This window comes from Bombyx mori, chromosome 26 (assembly GCF_030269925.1).
Source record: "Bombyx mori chromosome 26, ASM3026992v2".
NCBI classification, from domain to species: domain Eukaryota; kingdom Metazoa; phylum Arthropoda; class Insecta; order Lepidoptera; family Bombycidae; genus Bombyx; species Bombyx mori.
This window is the reverse complement of record NC_085132.1, coordinates 10,771,178-10,788,798: the sequence shown is the minus strand read 5'-3', so window position 1 is coordinate 10,788,798 and position 17,621 is coordinate 10,771,178. Positions and strand designations below refer to the sequence as shown.

Below are 17,621 nucleotides of genomic sequence, written 5' to 3'. Positions count from 1 at the left end.
TTTTTTTTATTGCTTAGATGGGTGGATGAGCTCCTAAACCCATAGACATCTACAATGTAAATGATGTAAATGCCGCCACCCACCTTGAGACATGAGTTTTAAGGTCTCAATATAGTTACAACGGCTGCCCCACCCTTCAAACCGAAACGCATTACTGCTTCACGGCAGAAATAGGCAGGGTGGTGGCACCTACACGTGCGGACTCACAAGAAGTGATACCATAAGTAATTACGCAAATTATAATTTTGCGGGTTTGATTTTTATTACACGAAGTCAATCGTGAACATTTGTTAAGTACGTATTTCATTAGAAAAATTGGTACCCGCCTGCGGGATTCGAACACCGGTGCATCGCTACATACGAATGCACCGGGCGTCTTATTAACTGTTCGTAAAACATTGAAAGAATAAAGTGCTTTTAAAATTTATAGATGTATTTCGTGTTTATACTCAATCGCTCACTGCCCTGCATATTCCTGTCTTGAAAAAGTTATTTTTCATTTTTTGGAGTTTACTCCTTAAGAATCGATTTACATATATAGGCCCGGGGTATGAAAATTATGGGGACCAAAATCGTACTAGCATGTCACACGAAATGCGTTATGCGCCTGATTGGCTCCTGATTGCGTGATGCGTGCGCGCGCCAATCAGGAGCCAACGCGCGGCCGCGTTATCGCAGGTGACGCCGGGCTGCTGCGCCGGCAGTCCGCCACAAAGCCTCGTACTGATCGCGCGTTTCTCTCATTATTGTATTTTCATATATTTGTTAGTCGTTTGTTTTGTGTCTCGTTAATTTGTTAATAATCTGTAGTGTATCGTGTTGTCGTAATATAGAACTATTTCTCGTATTGTTTCGTTTAATTTTTTATATCCAGTAAACTCCAGTCGTGCGTCGGAGCGGACACACACACTTTTTTTTATTTCTTAAATGTGTGGACGAGCTCACAGCCCACCTGGTGTTAAGTGGTTACTGGAGCCCATAGACACCTACAACGTAAATGCGCCACACACCTTGAGATATAAGTTCTAAGGTCTCAAGTATAGTTACAACGGCTGCTCCACCCTTCAAACCGAAACGCATTACTGCTTCACGGCAGAAATAAGCAGGGTGGTGATACCCACCCGCGCGGACTCACAAGAGGTCCTACCACCAGTAATTACGCAAATTATAATTTTGCGGATTTCATTTTTATTACACGATGTTATTCCTTCACTGTGGAAGTCAATCGTGAACATTTGTTGAGTACGTATTTCATTAGAAAAATTGGTACCCCCCTGAGATTCGAACACCGGTGCATCGCTCAACACGAGTGCACCGGACGTCTTATCTATTAGGGCACGACGACTTCATAAGTTATCTATTAAGGCTTCTCTTGTTAGAAGGATTGTTACCCCTATTTCAAGGTTAGACTTTAGGTACATTAGAAATACAATTAGTACTTACCCATGTATTCCAACTACGCCAGCAGATAAGCTAATAAAATTTTCGACTTTGCTTTCATTACCCGATGTTATTTCTTCATCAAGGCGAATGCGTTTGGCAATTACGTACGTATTTATTTAGAGTAAATCACATTCAGTATTTGAGCGAACGAAGAACCACTCAGCACGAGTGTGGGGGAAATTAGTATAATAAACGAATAAGCATATCGAGGGAAGGAATTGGTTAGAGCGACATTTTAGGAGAGCCAGTTTTGAAGTCGTCGTGGCCTAACGGATAAAACGTCCGGTGCATTCGTGTTGAGCGATGCACCGGTGTTCCAATTTCAGGCGGGTACCAATTTTTCTAATGAAATACGTACTCAACAAATGTTCACGATTGACTTCCACGGTGAAGGAATAATATCGTGTAATAAAAATCAAACCCGCAAAATTATAATTTGCGTAATTACTGGTGGTAGGACCTCTTGTGAGTCCGCGCGGATGGGTACCACCGCCTTGCCTATTTCTGCCGTGAAGTAGTAATGCGTTTCGGTTTGAAGGGTGGGGCAGCCGTTGTTATATCTCTTTACTCAGCGCTTAAATACACAAAAAATATATATTGAATATTGATTCTCATAAAAGACAAAACTCTGCAACTTTTTAACAAAGCCTTTCTGTCCACCTTCATTTTCGAATCAAAACATTAGCAGACAGAAAATCAATTACTCGAGAACAACGCACAGATTTTTAATTTAATCTTTTAATAACCATAATATTTACATTCTGTGTGCGATGTTAGGTAGCGCTATTAATGTTTGCACACATACAATAAGTCGTACAGTGGTTCTCAACTTTTTTAGCGCGCATGACATATCGGAGGGCGTTTGTTTAATTTCTAGTAATTTTAACTCAGGAAATGTTTTTGGCTCTAGTAGAAGTTTTCTCAATTTTTAGATGCATAGTCTTCGTTATATAAGGGTGAGAAAATATTTTTTAAAGTCTCAAGATCTTTAACAATGTAAATAATATTAATCACCTTATCCTTATTTGAAGCCGCATCTAAATTGGTTTGTTGGACTCAGTTGTCAATTAAAGTTGCGTGTGATCTGAGCTTGATAGACCGTTGTAAGTGAAAAAAAAAGTTAGTTCCATGCACATGAAAAATAACATGAAACCTTTACAATTTTAGTCTGGTAAAATGGTAATGAAATCGAATCAGACAATTCTGTATTCAACTAACCAAACAAAAACACCTGAAGAATTCAAGAAAATTGGATGAAAATGTAGAATCAACTCAATTCGCTTTTTTTTGTTTACAATTAGCTTCAACACTGTATTCATGAATAATCTCATTTCTAACGCTATGATTCATATTTCCTCGAACAAATCGACAAGAAATAAAAGTGGCGTAAAAACATCGGAAGAATGTACTTTAATATTCATGAATTTCAAATAAGAATTCTCCCGAGTTATTTTACAGCTGAAAACCATCAATCCATGTGAATGACAAAAATTGCTTCCTCTAGCATATATTTCTTCTGTAAATACTATATTTATAAGATTATAGGTTCTAAAGAGCTCAATCCTACATTACACAAAAGACTTAGTTGCTTATTCAACAAGTTATATAATATTAAAATAGTAAAAACGTGTGTGTTCTAATTTCCATACGGTGTCGGGTCTAAATTGTTTAATTACAGTTAAGGGATCGTTTATAAACGGGAGAAAGAGTTTAACATTTTTATTCCGATTAAAATACACCCGGTTGAATTATTTCAACCTGCTGGTGAAACCGTGGAGCATAACTGAATAAGATTATATAATTCTAAACACTGGACGTATCTGTCAGTTTTGATTAATGACGACAAAATGAATAATATAACCAATTTGTGGGGACTTCAAAGTTTAGGAGCCACTGTCCTAAATTATCAGGTGTTATGTCTGTAAAAATTTTCTGGTACGCAATCAAGTCTGCGCAATATCAGCCCTGAGTTATGGGTTTAATTAATATTACGGCTTTTACGTACGCCGTTCCGTAATGTTTATTACAGAACTTGTTTGTCAAAGAATATATCGTCTTTTCGCATTGAAAGTGTACAATTTCTTAAGATATTCGAAATTGAGTTAATATGCGGAATCATTTGATATCACCAGTATTTTTCTCATAAATACTGTCAAAAGAGCGTAGTTTAGTTTTTTTTTTTTTTTTTTTAGTTTATTTACCTATGTTTTAACTACTATTAAAAAAATTAATACATAATATTATCTTACTTTAAACAACAGATAATGTAACTGGTAAAAAAAAAAAAAATTTGCAAAGATGATTGATATTAAAAATATCACAATGTTTTAAACCTTAAACACACTGTCCCGTAAATTTAGTAAGTTTTGAGATTATACAGTTTTAATGCGAGATGACGATATGTATGCTTAAAGGAATGAGTGTGTGGTCCGAAGCGATCGTGCGCTGTTTTTAGTCCATAAAAACGTGCTCTACTGTCTTTTTTGAGTAATTACACTGAGCAATTATTTTTTAGTCGCAGATCAATTGGAATTTTAGGCAGCTGCTTGGCTAGCCTCTTAGGATAGCTGATGGGGCGGTGAAGAGATGGGGCAGATACTCATCTGATTAAAACGGGTAGGTACAACCACCTCGCCTAATTCTGCCGTGAAGCAGTAATGCGTTTTAGTTTGAAGGGCGGGGCAGCAGCTATACTGTTAAAACTGAGACCTGACAACTCACGTCTTAAGATGGATGGTGCTATTTACGTTGTAGATGTCTATGGGCTCCAGTAGCCACTCAACATCAGGTGGGCCGTGAGCTCGTCCACCCATCTAAGCAATAAAAAAACCTTAACTCTAACTGAAACTGTATCAAGAAAACATTTTATCAACGCAGTTGAGATTTTTGTCATGATTTAAGATAGACATTAGAATTCATGATATTTTGTTTATGAGGTTTGGAAGCTTCGAGAAAGCTGTCTGATTGATTGCACAGTATTTGGATTAAACAAAATTAGGGGCTCGAAATTACGGACGTAGCACGCAATGTGCAAAATAATCGCACCGGTTAAATTAATTAAAAATTACGATCTTCATTAGCTGCAAAGAACATTTCCATAATGTATTCAAGAAATATGAAAGGAATATTATTCTTTCCGGACGGCTTGGGGCTGAAAGGTTTTTACTCTTAATTAGCGTTTTTCATTTCGCATTAATTGTACAAAGCTGTACAAAAAAAAATTTGAAGCAGACTTTCGTATTATTGAAATTCATTTTAGCCATTTCTCGTTTATTGCCTTGAAACAAAATTATATCAATAAAAAACAATGCAAGGAAAACATTTAAAAATAATGCCAATTACTACACTTGAGACCTTAGAACTTATATCTCAAGGTGTGTGGCGGTCAGTATAGTTACAACGGCTGCCCACCCTTCAAACCGAAACGCATTGCTGCTTCACGGCAAAAATAGACAGGGTGGTGGTACCTACCCATGCAGACTCACAAGAGGTAGCCACCCAATGGGTAGTGGTATCTTTTATCCACTTTTATAAAAATACCTACAAAAAGCGTCTAAATACCATTATGGTTACGTCAGAACATGTTAAATACCGAAATCATATTTCCAATAAGCCATGATTCTCAGAATCAAAATTATTTTCGTTCAACTAGGCGTTTACAGATTCTGATGCTTTCAAATAATCATGACTTCACTAACAATTTAGAATGCAGTTTCAGTACTGAGAAGAATCGACAAAAACTCAAGGATATAGTCTCGACCATTTATATTCCAAAACAGAAATCCAGATTTTGTATTCTTATAAAATTTTGATTTTAAAATTTAAAATTGTCGTAAAGATACGCGCAGGGGTTCGGGATAAATAAAACTCCACCAGAGTACAACTAAAAACTGTATTCAACACTTAAAACACTCAACAAACACTTTAAAACTCTCAATTCGCTCCTTCCACTTTGCTTCAAGTGATCCGTTCGCTGTTTCGCTTTGAATAGTTCCGATTACTGACTGACTGTGTGTCATCCCTGCAACGCTTTTATAGTCGATGTCACATCCCTAGAATTATCGAGGATATTCCACACATTTCTAGAATTGTGTTCCGCTATCTAACAATAGATGACGTTGTACTTCTCGAGCGTTCTAGGTGCTACTAGATCCTTCGATATTCGTTCGACTATTCGGCGATAGATGGCGTTACTCTTACCGGCGTGGCAGTAAGATAACTTATTAGCAAATCGTTACACAAATATATTGGAAAGAGACACTAGTAAATTAGGCGTATTAGCTCGGGTCTGTGACTGGAGTTTACTGTTTAAATGGGATAGTCATTGATTTTACAATAGGTAAACAAGGTGAATAAATACATCTACTAAAACATGTATAAATTTTACTATGTAAAATTATGTTAGGAGCCGTCGTGGCCTAACGGATAAGACGTCCTGAGCACTCCGTTTGAGCGATGCACCGGTGTTCGAATCTCAGGCGGGTACCAATTTTTCTAATGAAATACGTACTCAACAAATGTTCACGATTGACTTCCACGGTGAAGGAATAACATCGTGTAATAAAAATCAAACCCGCAAAATTATAATTTGCGTAATTACTGGTGGTAGGACCTCTTGTGAGTCCGCACGGGTAGGTACCACCACCCTGTCCATTTCTGCCGTGAAGCAGTAATGCGTTTCGGTTTGAAGAGTTGGGGCAGCCGTTGTAACTATACTGAGAGCTTAGAACTTATATCTCAAGGTGGGTGGCGCATTTTACGTTGTGGATGTCTATGGGCTCCAGTAACCACTTAACACCAGGTGGGCTGTGAGCTCGTCCACCTATCTAAGCAATAAATAAAATAAATAAATAGTACATTAGTTATACAAACGCTACCATCTATGAATTTTTTCTATTTAAATAGCACCAACCGAATTTATTTACATGATACATTTAAATTTACATTAGCGTAGTTAAAATGATTGACTCTCAACTAATATTTTCAACGCTGTGCTAATTATTCCAGTACTATATTAAATTAATGCCATCTTTGCCAAAGTTTGGAACATTAACTCAATGTGTAGCAAAATATATGCAAATTTTAATGTGAAAAATAACTCTTAAAGCAGAAACAAGATGGTTCAAGACAATTGAATACAATACAACATTTTTAACGTGTTGTGTTATAAAATATATTTTATTCTACTTAAGTAATAAAAAATGAAACTTTTTTGGGTGCTTTTCAGGATATTATCACAATAACTCTTCTACTCATATCTGTTCATAAAATATTTATAACTACTGATACCATGCACCCCACGCTTTTTTTAACGATAAAATCATTTTTTCTTCTCTTCCTATTCGTACACTCTTGACAGAGTGGTTGTGGTCATGCATCAGTCGGATACGACCTGCTCATGACTCTCGTGGGAAATTAGTGCAGTGGTTTCCCGTTGCCTTCTGCACCAGCATTTTAGGGGGTTTTTGATCCCTAAGGTTTCTGACGCCTCTTCCGTACAGGTTGTCCTGACGGGTGTGTATGGTTATACCGCCATTGCTCGGTCGCCATTGCCCCGTTCGTTCTCTAGCAGGGAGCACCACGGCAACCTGTTGGTCGCCGCCGCCATCCGGCGCGTGCAGGTGGGGTTGTCAATAGGGCCGGTGAAGGTAGCATTCCGATCTCCCCTTACTCCCCATTTTTTCTTACACTATTTTTAATTTAAATTTATTAAAATTTATTTTCTATTTTTTAGTTGGATTTTCTATAAAAGCGTATTTTGTTAGATTTTTTTAAACTATTATTTTTAGTTATTTTAGTTTGTAGCAATAAAAAAAAAAAGTTAGGTTTTATTATAGTATGTCTTTAATATCGTTACTAAATCCTTTTCTTTCTTTTTTTTTATTGCTTAGATGGGGAGACGAGCTCACAGCCCACCTGGTGTTAAGTGGTTACTGGGGCCATAGACATCTACAACGTAAATGCACCACTCACCTTGAGATATAAGTTGTAAGGTCAGAATAGTTACAACGGCTGCCCCACCCTTCAAACCGAAACGCATTACTGCTTCACGGCAGAAATAGGCAGGGCGGTGGTACCTACCCGCGCGGACTCACAACGGGTCCTACCACCACTATCCTGTATTAAATACGTAAAAAATAGGTATTTCAAATAATAAATAATAGTTGTGAACAGAGAAAAAAGTAATATTGTAAACATGAAATAAGTTTTCTATAGGTACTTGTATTGCATGTTTCGATAGTCAAAATCTGTGATCAAAACCTGAAGAAGACTTCGCTATCTAGTTAAGACTAAAGTTGTCATTGTCTCGCCGCGTGTTCTGATAGGTATTTCTCTCTGGAACCTTAACGATTAGCGGCTTGGGTCATAGATACCTCTCCCAGCCGCAATCAATTTTTTTTGTTGTACATACTGTTGCATATTGCATAGCGCTGTCCTTTTTTTGTATATAGTGAATTTAAAATTGTATTTGAAAATACACAAAACAAGCTTAGAAGATCTATATATTAATACGTGAAGCAAAAACTTTGTATCCCTTTTTACGAAAATTGCGCGGATGGAGGAGTATGAAATTTTCCACACTTATAGAGAATATAGAGAAGAAGTGCACAATGCTAATATTTTTTTAAATATTGCATAAAATATACATTAAATCAATAAAGAAAACATTACACATACTACATACCATGTATTTGACGCACACACGCATGCATACTATTTATTGTCAAACTTTTGTTCTTGACTTCTGTTGTCAAATTGAGAATAGATTAAATATTGTTCGTCTTTTTTAATATTTTTTATAGTGTAGTCTTGGCGAAATTTGTGATTATAGAAGTATAAAATACAATCATAATAGTGTACAAACTTACAATTCCAATTAATTATAGTAGAATTTCGACTACTGCGAGACCTCTAGTTTTAATAAATTTCTATGATATTTTTGGAAAAGCGTTATTGTGTCTTTTGCTTTTTGCCTTTTCATTCAGCCACGGCACGATGGATCAATATCATGTTGTAGATAAAGATAGTTTATGGCCGAAGAGTGCTGTGAGCGACTTTTATCGTAAAAAAAGTACACTTTCACAATTCCAAATTGAAGCCGCAAGCAGATCTAGCAAAAGCATTTTACGGTTCGTTAGACAAGTTTAAGGGTATATTTTAAAGTTTGAGTAATGTAATGTTTGAGTAGTGTTGTAATCTTTTGATTTTATTGCTATGAATTACGGGCTCCTAATCTTTTTTATTACACAAGATGGACTAAGAATATTATTATAATACAACTGTAACTTCGAGCTCTTGTCTCAAGGTCTTATGAGTTCGTCGTGGCCTAACGGATAAAACGTCTGGTCCATTCGTGTTGTGCGATGCACCTGTGTTCGAATCTCAGGCGGGCACCAATTTTTCTAATGAAAAAATGTTCAGGATTGACTTCCACGGTGAAGGAATGACATTTCGGTTTGAAGGGTGGGGCAGCCGTTGTAACTATACTTGAAACCTTAGAACTTACATCTCAAGGTGATTGGCGCATTTACGCTGTGGATGTCTATGGGCTCCAATAACCATTTAACACCAGGTGGGCTGTGAGCTCGTCCGCCTATCTATGCAATAAAAAAGGAGAATACTGGTGTTATGATGTCTGTGAGCTCCGGTAGCCACTTAAGGGGCGGTAGCTCGCCAAGAGAAATAAATAAAATCTTTATCTTATTTGGTTATCTGGCTTATTGTCATTCATTAATAATATAACATTTTTCACAACGACGCGTTTTTTTATCTACACTTTTCTGCATTTGATCAACAACATTAAAATTTTAGTTTTAATTAAACCAAAAATTATCTCTACCGAAAATTCGCATTCATAATTCGTTTCACAAAATTCAACAGCAGCATTTCAGTAAGAAGCCCGTCAATAACTCACAGAATGATTCGCTATTCTGTAAATAGCATGGTAGATTAAAATGCGCTTTATTTGACACAATGAGCTTCGTTTTATTATTACGGACCAAAGTTGCTCATTTTATCTTTACAGTACCCAAACGGAAAAAGTGTACAAGCTCCTTCTAAGCTTGTATTAAGACAAGTGCCTACGCCTTAACTTAACAAACAATAACTGAAAATCACTTTTTTTATTGCTTAGATGGGTGGACGAGCGCACAGCGCACCTGATGTTAAGTGGTTACTGGAGCCCATAGACATCTACAACGTAAATGCGCCACCCACCTTGAGATATAAGTTGTAAGGTCTCAGTACAGTTACAACGGCTGCCCCACCCTTCAAAACCGAAACGCATTACTGCTTCACGGCAGAAATAGGCAGGGCGGTGGTACCTATCTGCGCGTACTCACAACAGGTCCTACCACCAGTAATTACGCAAATTATAATTTTGCGGGTTTCACTTTTATTACACGATGTTATTCCTTCACCGTGGAAGTCAATCGTGAGCATTTGTTGAGTACGTATTTCATTAGAAAAATTGGTACCCGCCTGCGGGATTCGAACACCGGTGCATTGCTTCAACACGAATGCACCGGACGTCTTATCTTTTAGGCCACGACGACTTCATAGCTCATACTGCCTATTTCTCCTGCGAAGTAGTCCTGCGTTTCGTTTTCAATAATGGGACAGCTTACTTCACTGATCACTTTACACCAAACAGGGGAGTGCTCTGAGGAATTGTTTGAGACGATCCCCTCATCTCCTTTTTATCATCGTACCTCCCGCCGTCGGAGCAGAGTTCATCCATATTATCTGGAACCGCTGCGTTCATCGACAGTGCGTTTCCAGAGGTCTTTTTTACCACGTACCATCCGGCTATGGAATGAGCTCCCCTCCACGGTGTTTCCCGAGCGCTATGACATGTCCTTCTTTAAAAGAGGCTTGTGGAGAGTATTAAGTGGTAGGCAGCGGCTTCGCTCTGCCCCTGGCATTGCTGAAGTTCGTGGACGACGGTAACCACTTACTATCAGGTGGGCCCTATGCTCGTCTGCCTACAAGGGCAATAAAAAAAAAGCGATTTACCCATTAAGCAATAAAAAGAATCATTAATCTGAATAGATAATCGGACTATAGTTTAATAATAAATCTGAACATCGGCTAGCCATGTCTATTCCTGGGCCAACGTAAATTCACACCTACATTACTTCTACTTGATGTAACCAATACAGGAAATCGGACCTGTATCTGTAGTTTATTATTAACAAGGCTAAAATAAAAACAAAAATCGGGGAAGTGTGTTTCGAACTACGCACAGTCTTGAATTGAACCTTCGACTTTAGAATGAGCTCCCCTCCACGGTGTTTCCCGAGCGCTATGAATGTCCTTCTTCAAATGAGGCTTGCGGAGAGTACTTAACGATAGACAGCGGCTTGGCTCTACCCCTGGCATTGCTGAAGTCCATGGGCGACGGTAACCACTCACCATCAGGTGGGCCGTGTGCTCGTCTACCTACAAGGGCAATAAAAGAAAAAAAACTTAAGTAAATGCGCATTTATGACATATATTTTACATTGCACCAATACGCCGTCTAATAAAACCAAATAGACAATATCGATCAATTCGCGTAATGTTGATTATCAAGTAGACGATTGAAGTCGTCGTGGCCTAAAGGATAAAACGTCCGGTGCATTCGTATGTAGCGATGCACCGGTGTTCGAATCCCGCAGGGGGGTACCAATTTTTCTAATGAAATACGTACTCAACAAATGTTCACGATTGACTTCCACGGTGAAGGAATAACATCGTGTAATAAAAACCAAACCCACAAAATTATAATTTGCGTAATCCCTGGTGGTAGGACCTCTTGGGAGTCCGCACGGGTAGGTACCACCACCCCGCCTATTTCCGCCGTGAAGCAGTTATGCGTTTCGGTTCGAAGGGTGGGGTAGCCGTTGTAAATATACTGAGACCTCAGAACTTATATCTCAAGGTGGGTGACGCGTTTACGTTGTAGATGTCTATGGGCTCCAGTAACCACTTAACATCAGGTGGGCTGTGAGCTTGTCCATCCATCTAAGTAATAAAAAAAAGTATTGTGCTCTTAAACAGCTAAGTAAGAGCTATCGGCCAGCTTTTACCACGAAGAAGTCGTACGTTCTCCTCAAGACCTCACGCTTCAAGACAACATAAAAACTTATCTAGTTTTAGTGAGAATTAAAAAACAACAAAAAAAAGTTAATTGAAATTATCTGTTTCAAGAATTATCGTGCTTTAAATGGAGCTTAGCAAAAGAAGCTTACACACGCAATCTATCTAGTCTGCTGGGGAATTTCTCGATCGAGAAATTTCTAGAATCTTGAATCGATCGAAGCTTAATCTAGCAGAAAGTCATTTAGCTAAGTTACTATTTCAAAAATGTTCACACATTTATATTCATCTTGACTTTCTTTAGACAAAGCATTAACTTTAGTATATTTTCTATTTTTAAGGTTATTTTTATGTTCAAATAATCAAATCAAATGTCTTACAGAAATTTCAAAAAATTGCTCACTCCGTCATATTTCTTAAGGAATTTACTAGTTGTTCTTATTCGTAGATCTTGAATGGCAACAATGAGACCCGCAGGAGTTGCTCATTGGAAGTTGTTGTGCAATTCAAATAATAAAAACCAACACAAAACCTTAGATTAAGTTTGTATTTCATTTACTAAAATTCAAACTAACATAGCTTTTGATTATAATTGCTACTAAAACAATATGAGTCTCTGCAAGTTGAAATAAAGTGATTTAAATTCATGAAGTCTTACTTAGAAGTTCAATAGAACAACTTTCGGTGATCGATATACCCAGCGAAGAAGCTCTGCGAAGGATTTCTTTGTGTCCAAATTTTTTTCATCTTCTTCAGCCCGTGTCCACCCAATTCTAACTGTAGGTCTTTTCGAATGCACCCCATTCTCTTCGGTCTCTTGCCTTTCTCATCCAGTCCCTACCAACCATTTTGACCAGGTCATCGGCCCAACTCGTTTGACTGTATGCCGACGTTACGACGTCCAGTACGAGGTCTCCACTCCAGTACTTTTGTGCCCCACGGATTGTCAGTGTGACGGCATATGTGGCTGGCCCACTTCCACTATTTCCGAGCAATCATTTTGGCTATGCCAGTCAAACCAGTTCTTCTACGGATTTCGGTATTGCACACTCTATCCCGTAGAGAAATGCCTAACATAGCCCGTTCTGTGGCCCTTTGCATGACTTGCGTGACGTGACGTGTCCAAATAATAATGCTAATAACAACGTTTTAAACCAGTTTTCGGGACAAACGCAAGTACCGGTTTTTGATCTCGATCGTGCTAATACTAAATTCTTTCGTGAATAATTTAAATGCCGCTTTGAAGGGTGGGTATGTCTATGGTACAATATAATGGAGAATTCGAAATCACGTGTCAAGGTTGGTCACGTTATGATGCCAATTATAAAATTTAAATTTAGTTTCTGGCCTTTTTTATTATTATTATATTTATTTATTTTTAGCTTAGATGGGTGGACGAGCTCACAGCCCACCTGGTGCTAAGTGGTTACTGGAGCGCATAGACATTTGCAACGTAAATGCGCCACCCACCTTGAGATATAAGTTCTAAGGTCTCAGTATAGTTACCACGGCTATCCCACCCTTCAAACTGAAACGCATTACTGCTTCACGGCAGAAATGGGCGGGGTGGTGGTACCTAACGGTGCGGGCTCACAAGAGGTCCTACCACCAGTACATTCAATTAACTCTCTCCTCTTCTTTATCGGTTTTGTAAACCTCTAGACTAAATTCATAGTGTTCGATTAGTGAATTCGGCTTAGCCACGTGCTCGTCCGCCGTGATAACATCATAAATTGCAGAGAATCGGATTTATTGTCCATCCATTTTCAAACCGTGACGTCTTCAATAAATACATCTTTCTTTCTCTATTTCTTTCACGTCAGTTACAAGGTGCACAATGTTAAATTGACCATAAATTTTCTACACACGAAGACATTTGACTGTCTCTCTACCTCTTCCGAGAGAGCTGTTTTTGTTAAACTAAATATTATTATACTTCCGCAATAAATATACCAATGTCGATAAGCAGGAATGTATAACACTAAAGATACAATGAAATTTGCGATAAAAAGAAATATATTCAAAGAAAACGAATAAAAAATAATTTATTCGGCCCAATAAAAATTCCTGACCTTATAAATTCGACAAATAAATTATTAGGAATAGGAAAAATACTTTCGGGTTTTTTTTTACAGATATCTGTGAATTATGTTCCACCTCATAAATCATTTGTTCGAAGGTTTCGATCGTAAAGATTTTTGAATCTGAGACAGACCAACGGCGTCTTTAGTTCCTAACGATATGAATAATTGATTATTATTCTTTTATAAGACTGTTTTTAGTACGGATTGGAGTTCTGAATTGGATTGCAATTATATTGTTAAACCATGATACCGTGCTTAGAAGTTTTGTGTGCGCGTTTTTAACCATTAAATCAGACTGTGGAGGAAGGAAGGCATAATTTGAAGACGAAAAAAATAAGTAATTCTAATACATACATCCCAAAAGTTTACATTCGAATCCGTTTCTTTCTAAATTCGTCGATAGATTTATATTTAACATATAAACATTCATGAGTATCTGTGTTGAATATAGCCATAAAACAACGTTATTTTTGGTAGCGTTTACGTATGCTTTCTGGAGTGGCAATATAGAGATAAATAATGGATTGAGAGGACGGCCACACCTTTTTTTTATTGCTTTGGTGGATGGAAGAGCTTACAGCCACACAGTTACTGGAGCCCACAGTCATCTACAAGGTAAATGCCGCCGCCCACCTTGAGATATAAGTTCTAAGGTCTCAGTTACAACGGTTGCCCCAACGTTCACACTGAAGCGCGTTACTGGTGGTAGGACCTCTTGTGAGTCCGCGCGGGTGGGTACCACAACCCTGACTATTTCTGCCGTGAAGCAGTAATGCGTTTCGGTTTGAAGGGTAGGGCAGCCGTTGTAACTATACTTGAGACCTTAGAACTTATATCTCAAGGTGGGTGGCGCATTTACGTCGTAAATGTCTATGGGCTCCAGTAACCACTTAACACCAGGTGGGCTGTGAGCTCGTCCACACATCTAGTAATAAAAAATAAAAATAAAAATGCTTCACAGCAGAAATAGGCAAGGTGGTCTTACCTACCAGTGCGGACTCACAAGAGGTCTTACCACCAGTAATTACGCAAATTATAATTTTGCGGGCTTGATTTTTATTACACGATGCTATTCCTTCACCGTGGAAGTCAATCACGAACATTTGTTAAGTACATTTCGATTCGTAGGGTAGGTTTTGGGTATGCTAGGGCTTGTCCAACTTTCTCTATCTAGAAGCAGTGGTACATTCAGCCTCGAATAAGAAAATAAACTGCGACATTAAACGATCGCGATCCATTACTTTGATCTGTGCCTAAACGAGAAAAGACAAGACAAGAACTCAAACTAATGCTTTTTTTTAGCAAGGATACTGATTCTGACCAGAAATGCAACCAGGATCCCGTTGTAAAGAATCACGTAAGACTGAACGATCGAAGGTCACTTGAACGGTCTTTTGTACTATTGTTGTCTTATATGAGAACGGTCAATTCGTTCTTTTTCGTCTTTTTGTCCGTTTTTTTCGAAGTAAAAAAATGTACTGCCGTGCCGCTGGTCACGTCCGCCCTCGTTCCATTTCTTTTCGAATTATTTTCAAATCTCTGTCTTAGTCTGTCTATGTCTAGTCATTATAGGTCTTATGTCCTGTCAAAGAGGTTGCACGCCAGGACAAATACCATCAGATTAATTGACAAATCAGAACTGTATTTGTGCTGGGAAAAATAGCCCACAGTTAGTAGGACTGGCGGTAAAACGAGACAAGGTATATAATATATAATACTTTAGAACGAAGTTCCTGGGATGCGGAGGGGGGGGCGGGGGGGAAGTGATGGGACGATGCGGAGGGATACCGGGAAAAAACGTCCGTAACGTAAGATTTTATGTTTGTTATCTCATAACTTTTGTTTGACTAGGTGAATCGATTTTGATGGTTCTTTTTTTATTAGAAAGCAGACGCTTTCCGTGTGGTCTCATTTCAATTTAGTCCAGTTCTGATAATGGTATCCATGAGAAAACCATATAAGCCTTAAATTAGCATTTAGTACGTGCGCGACAAATAGATCAATATCACGCCAACCGATTTTGATGATTACTGTTTTAGTGTATATTAATTTGTTTTGGAATATCTTTTTTTTTATCAATAAAAAAATCATAATCAAAAATGTATACCCGAATAATTATTTTCTTTATACCTCAAATAGAACTTAAAATTAATATTTTTATAATAGGGAACTTCGTTCCTATCCGGTGTCCCACGACACCACACATCTTTTTTCACCAGCGGGTACTGCGTCCTTGCTAATAAGCTATTACTGTCACTGACAGACACTGGATATGACAATAACAACCGCAGAAAAACTGCTGCATACCACTTGGGAAATCTCGAAACCTTGTTTGAAGGAGTCTATACGAATATTATTGTGTAAGAGAAAATTGGGATGCGAAGGACGTTTATTATTTTCTTACTTTTACACGGGAAGTTTTCACTTGTGTTAAAATTCAAACATTTTTACCTAGTACCGTTTTTATGTATCCTGTGTCCTTTTCTATGGTACTATGTTGTCAAAGTATGCATAATTTTATGTAGATGGGTTGAGTAGTTTAGATGTGAACGCAATATATTATATGCATGGTTAGATTGGTGGTGAAGCGAACATGCGAGAATAAAAAAATGAGAAATCCACCCTAAATGTCACAATTGGTGGAGAGTTCTAATCCATACTGTCATCAGCCTGCGGAGTATCTCGCTGGAAGAAGTCAGAGGGTCGCGATTACGATCTGGTAGTAGATACATTCGCGAAGCAGCTGCCTTTGAGTTGATAAGTCCCCTTCGCAGGCGCTCGGGCAGCTGTTAGCAAATCCCATCCTCTTGGTTGAGCATTTGCTCGCTTCCCTTACGAAAATTATATATATTTTGATTTTATTTTTATATAACGATGTTATTCCTTTTTACTGAAGGACTTCCTACTATACTGAGATCTTAGAACCCATAACTCAAGGTAGATGGCGGCATTTACGTTGTAGATGTTTATGGGCTCCGGTAAACACTCAATATCAGGTGAGCCGTGAGCTCGTCCACCCACCTATGCAATAAAGAAATAAATAACAAAATCATGGAAGCCATTCGTAAATATATGTTAAGTGCGTATTTCATTAGAAAGATTGGTAGCTGCTCGCAGGATTTGAATACATTTATGGTCACATTGCTTGCTATGAGTACACTGGACGCTTATGGAGAAAATGATGTTTAACATAATACGTCATTTCTTCATACTTTATAATTTTTCGATCTATATAAAGATCTTAAACGGAAATTCGGATCACACAACTTACCTTGGGTAAGAGAGAACTCGAAGTTGATCGAGTCGTATGGATAACGAACAGACCCGGGCGATACAGTAAATCTATCATTGGAGATCATTACATCGTTTACACAGATGTCTGTGCCAAGGACCCTCAATAAATGTCGATTTGTTTACATTTAATTAAACAGAACAACAAATGCTAAATGCTAAATGACGTCACTCCGCCAATAAAACCGGGCTCTTGTGAGAACATTTGAATACAGTTCGTTGCCAGACTCGCTGCTTTGTAAAATACTTGAACATCCTGTTTTATAGTCTTTTATTGCCTAGATGTGTGGCGAACTCACAGCCCACCTGGTGTTAAGTGGTTTCTGGAACCCATAGACATCTACAACGTAACTGCGCCACACACCTTGAGATATAAGTTCTAAGGTCTCAGTATAGTTACAACGGCTGCCCCAGCTTTTAAACCGAAACGCATTACTGCTTCTCGGCAGACATAGACGGGGCGGTGGTACCTACCCGTGCGGACTCACAAGAGGTCCTACCACCAGTAATAACGCAAATTAAAATTTTTCGGGTTTGATTTTTTTTTTTTTTTTTTTTTTTTTTTTTTTTTTTTTTTTTTTTTTTTTTTTTTTTTTTTTTTTTTTTTTTTTTTTTTTTTTTTTTTTTATTGCCTTTGTAGGCAGACAGGCATATGGCCCACCTGATGGTGAGTGGTTACCGTCGCCCATGGACTTCAGCAATGCCAGGGGCAGAGCCAAGCCG

The 17,621-nt window shown here is 38.1% G+C and overlaps 1 protein-coding gene across 1 annotated transcript in view; it reads left to right on the top strand.

The window, feature by feature from the left end:
- NGR-A4 (neuropeptide receptor A4) overlaps positions 1-17,621 on the top strand; it is an 82,803-nt gene that overhangs the window by 21,861 nt on the left and 43,321 nt on the right.